At 37.6% G+C, this 5,286-nt stretch overlaps 1 long non-coding RNA gene across 1 annotated transcript; it reads left to right on the forward strand.

Annotated features, from left to right (window-relative positions):
- The first annotated feature begins 3,891 nt into the window (after nucleotides 1-3,891).
- On the forward strand, nucleotides 3,892-4,841 carry LOC135342115 (uncharacterized). Its single transcript, XR_010396765.1, has 3 exons — nucleotides 3,892-4,049; nucleotides 4,410-4,459; nucleotides 4,509-4,841. It is a non-coding gene; the product is annotated as an uncharacterized LOC135342115 (long non-coding RNA).
- The last annotated feature ends 445 nt before the right edge of the window (nucleotides 4,842-5,286 follow it).

Genomic DNA, 5,286 nt, shown 5'->3' on the forward strand with positions numbered 1-5,286 from the left:
GACGATAGTCAATAGAGTGCGGCATGGCGATATACATGATTGCATGACACAATAAAAATAGCCCTCCAGACCGAACCAAAGAGGGTATTAAGAGCTGAGCTGACATAAACTTTTCAATAAGACACACAAAGTAGAGCGCTTGTATACTTATTGATTAATAATGATATGATTAATTATGATAGTGATATAGTGTCAGATTACAAAAAGTACCCCCTGTGAACGCAAATATCATTATCATGTTACACTGGTTGGAGTTTTCTTAGGACATAACGTACACATGCAGCAGCTAGGTCCGCTCTTCACAGCGTGTATGTTATCATATTATGGCTATTCCAGCTCGTACGGCCACCTCGATTTTATACCTTGCAGCCATTTGGTTTGGCACGGATTGCTAGCTATATAGCTGTACAAAACTCGCCCTGAAATGCAGCCACTCGCTATTCCCTATACTGGCCAGTACTATACTGGCTGCCCAAACTACTTTGAATGAACCTCCCACCAGAGGACAAATTAAAGCTCTGCTCCCAAACTGTCTTTATTCGGAGGTTCCACTGTATCGAGGTGACTGTTATTAATTCAGAGAGCTGGATTGATCAGTGAGAGTCTACTGCATGTAAGGTATTACAATAATTATACATAATAGTTAGATACTGTTTAGGAGGTATCTATGGGAATTATAAGCCCAAAGGCCAGCGAGGGTACTACGAGTGCCTGCAGGCTAATTATAATTCCCATAGATACCGACTAAATAGTATCTAACAAGTTTAGTTGCTAGGTTCATTTCAAAAACTAACCGAAAGAATGGACGCGGACGAAGACCTAGGCCTAGACAAGCTCTTTTCTATGGAACGCCGTTTGCGACAAAATTCAGGCAGAATCTGATAGGCGTGTGCATCCAATATAAAATCGATTTTTGAAGATCGATTTTTAATAATCGATTTTTTACAGTTGATTTTCGATTTACACGTGAACGATCTTTGACAATCGATCTGATAATCGATTTTTGAAATTCGATTTTTGATAATCAATTATTGAAATTCGATTTTTGATAATCGATTTTTAATAATCGATTTTTGAAATTCGATTTTTGATAATCGATTTTTAAAAATCGATTACAAAAATCGCAATTGATTGATATACTAGCCTCGAATCCAGGCCGATTAAAATGGATTCAAGGCTACAGTTAGGCCGCCCTTGAAACTCAGAACATGCACAAACTTTTTCTCCGCGGCCTGGAATCAAAGCTTGGCTTGGTTAGCTATCTCACATGATAGACTATAACGCAAAAGCGAAACATTATTGTTTTTTGGAACCATTAAAAAGGAGGGCCATAAGTCACAGTAAAAATCATTAATTTTAGAACTGCTCAGTTGGTGCTATCTTATTTAGTTTCTTCATGCACCCATTTTTGTATGCTTTCTCGCCAGCACTGTTTTATTTGGCCATCTTGTGTGTGCTTAGAGAAAGAGCTGAGAAAGAGTTTGGTGATTCCAGATAGAATAGAAGTCATGAATAGTGGCTTCTTCAATGGATAGTATCACGTGATACAGCTTTAGACAGGGGCCCCCCCAGCCCACCTTCAGAGCAGTTCTAAAATCGATTATCAAAAATCGAATTTCAATAATGATTATCAAAAATCGATTATCAAAAATCGAATTTCAATAATCGATTATCAAAAATCGATTATCAAAAATCGAATTTCAATAATCGATTATCAAAAATCGAATTTCAAAAATCGATTATCAGATCGATTCAAAGATTGTTCAGGTGTAAATCGAAAATCAACTGTAAAAAATCGATTATTAAAAATCGATCTTCAAAAATCGATTTTATATTGGATGCACACGCCTATCACATTCTGCCTGAATTTTGTCGCAAACGGCGTTCCATACTTTTCTGAAGAAGTACTCGGCATAATAATGACCGAGCCCATAGACCCCGCCCTCTAAATGTGGAGGCGGAGCTGGCTACTCTTTCTACAGAACAAAGAAAGGAGGAGGAGCTGGACAAGCCAACAGAACCTGCACAATCTTCTCTACCTAACTCAAAGCGAATGAAGCAAAGTGTCTGCAGGCCTCTTATCACGGCAGGTGCAGTGTACAGTTTGGATAGTGATATCTGCATAAGGTGAATAATTAGAATGGAAATCCCGGGATTGACCTGTTCAAGGATGCTTGTTTTGCTGACTTTCGAGTGTGCCTAGACTCCGAAATGAAGCGCTTGCAAAGAGCTGGACTAGGGTCACAAAAGAAGGCTGAACCTCTAATACATACTCCGTGCAACTGCTGCTACTAGACTCTACAACGCTGGAGTGGACGAACAAATGATAATGGAAACAACTGGACACCGAAGCTTGGAAGGAGTTCGCAGCTACAAGAGAACTTCTGAGTGTCAAAAGAAGTCAGTTTCAGACATCCTCAACGTAAAGCCAATTAACATACTGGCACACACTGATCACTCACAGATGGCAGTGCAACAAAACTCACAAACCAACTGCTGTCAATTTATGCCTCCAAACTTTAACTTTAGTGCCTGCAACGTTATACCATCAATCTCTCTATAATATGCCTACATCCAACAACCAACGTATTAACAGCGACTGAACATTATAATTTTTTGTCATTACCAAAACAAAACAGTTACTTCTCATTGTTTTTTATAACAATAATTATACAAAAAACATGTTTGAAAAACACAAAAATTAATAATGAATGGTTGTTGTGAACATGAAAATTACAGGTTTATATGAGAATTTACAGGTTAATATGGGAAATATAAACCCTGTACTGACCAATCAGATTGCTGGATTCTGGGATACTAGTAACTAAAGATATGGTATAGCCACAGATATTTATTATGTGGCCAGTATAGCGTCTGTTATTGACGAAAACACATAACTATAAAAGCATGCATGTTTCATGTTATTCATACATTTGCTAAGCGAACTTGAATGTTAGCTTTCAGTATATAACATCAGCATGACATACTTAATATACGATCTTAGCTTTCAATGGCAAATATTCAAGGAAAGCCAGCTATAGTATTGCACAGCCTGTCCTGCTATTTAATGGTAGAATGCATGGGGCTACAATTCAGTTCAATAACACTATGTGTACACCTAAGGAAATTGCTATAATTTATAAGCGAAGGCACATGCATCATTGACATAGTATATATAGCTACGCCTGAAACGCCAAATTAAAAAACTATCACCAGATTTATCGATGAGTCATCATAACTACAAAATTATCTCACAAACATTAATGTTAACTGGTATCTTGATCAATTACTTGTGTCTACATGCAGTGGAATCCCTCCTATAACGGCCACTCTGAAAGGCCAACTGTGATATAATGGCCACTCAGGCCACCCAGATCCAAAATGAACAGTTTGTGTATAATATAATTATAAAGCAACCCTTCAACAAAGGTCACCTCTGAGTATAGTAATGGCCATCAACATTGTTCCCCAAAAGTGTCCATTATAGAGTTAGGGGTTCCACTGTATCTAGTTGTAATTATATATTATGTGTGTACCTATAAAAAAATTATGTGTCTAAGTGGCCAGTTCAAAGGCCATGCGCATGGGATGCAAAATTAAATGAATAGCCACTTCGTTCATGATTTATTTGCATGCATATGTGACAGGGCCAATGAAAACAGACCTTAACGCGGGCATTTTCGAATCAGTTTTTATTGTTGAATCAGATAGGGCGTCCTTTAAGCTTCAAAATGATACCAAGATCGACCTCCTAGCTACTTTCTTTCCGGAGATATGTTCGAGGGAACGCTACAAAGGTATTGCAACGCCCTCTTGAGTAAATGACGCTCAAACGTCATGATAATTGAAGTTCAATTATTGGCTTCCGGGCACTTCCGTATACTCATAAAGCTTAGTAAAATATGTTCTGGATAAGACAAGTTAGTTAGATGAAGGCTAGGCGTTCTAGGACTCTCTAGCTAGCTAGTATAGCTATGTAGCTGGATTGCTTGGCACCTAGGAAGGATCTTCAAAGAAATAAAGAGACAAAGACTCCCGTCGCTCAAATGGTAAGCTCTCATGTCTTGTTATAAGCTTGTACTTATTATCTGTGTAATGTATCAGTCTTATAAAAGATCCCTCACTTGTATGGAGCCTACAGAAAGTGTCTCTGTCCTTCATACAGCTTAAAGGAAGCCTAAGTGATCTATTATAGGTAGTCTTTCACTTAGTATTCATCCGTATCGATCTAAGGCTTGATCCAACTTATTAGTAGCCTTATAAGAAGCTTTCCTCCTTTAATTTAGTACTGGTATCACTGCCATTGTGCTTAGTAGTAACAGGCTTGATGGGATGGGTGATCACATCATGGAGGGCCCAGGAAACTGCGTGGAATTGTCGTATAACATTTATATTGATGGTTCCCTCAGGTGGTGGTAAGTGTCGGAGGCCTGAGAAACGCTTGTCTATTGGCTAGAATGTAAGTGACATTGATATTGTGTCTATCTTAACTTACTACTTATCTGTAGGTTGTTATGGAATGTTTATGAGGACAAGTGGCACGGGATACGTACATCTAAAGAAACAAGAGTGGATCTACGCCAAGCTAGCTAGCTAGATAGCTGCTCTTTCTAATCTATTTCTGTTGCTAAATTATGTTTGTTAAGAAGTGGAGCTATAATATACCTGGCTCCTCTTGATGATTGTAAGTACTGGGCTGATGAAATAGTCCTGTACAAGTTGTCATCTTTTATTTGTTAAAAATAATTAACAATAATAGGGAAATTCCCAGGGAATTTCCCCTCACGTAGACAGTAAATTTCATTGTAAAAAATGAACGTTCGGTGAGTTTCTTCAACGTCCGCGCTTGACCTGTTTAAAGCTTTGTAGAGACCCACATTTTTACAGGTAGGTAGAGGAAGGGTTGAAGTTAGCACCTGTGAAAAAAAAATTTTTTGCCCATGTTTTTCATTTCTACTAAATTGGCCTATAGCTTAATTTAATTATTGCCGCGTTAAGGTCTGTTTTCATTGGCCCTGTCACATATTAATAGTGTTTTTATAATAATTATTATGCTGAACATTATACAGTATAATTATATAGTTTGACTATAATAATTTATTATGATCGGTATACATAATTATTACTAAATCACAGTGGATTAATAGTGACAATTATTACTTGCATGAGCTCTTCATTCCAGCACCAAACTTTAAGTGAGAATGCATGAATTGTACAGACTGCTAAAAACGTGTGATAAAAATCATCTGAAGTACATAAATGGACAATAATGGACAAGACTGACTG

Source organism: Halichondria panicea, chromosome 1, assembly GCF_963675165.1.
Source record: "Halichondria panicea chromosome 1, odHalPani1.1, whole genome shotgun sequence".
NCBI classification, from domain to species: Eukaryota; Metazoa; Porifera; class Demospongiae; order Suberitida; family Halichondriidae; genus Halichondria; species Halichondria panicea.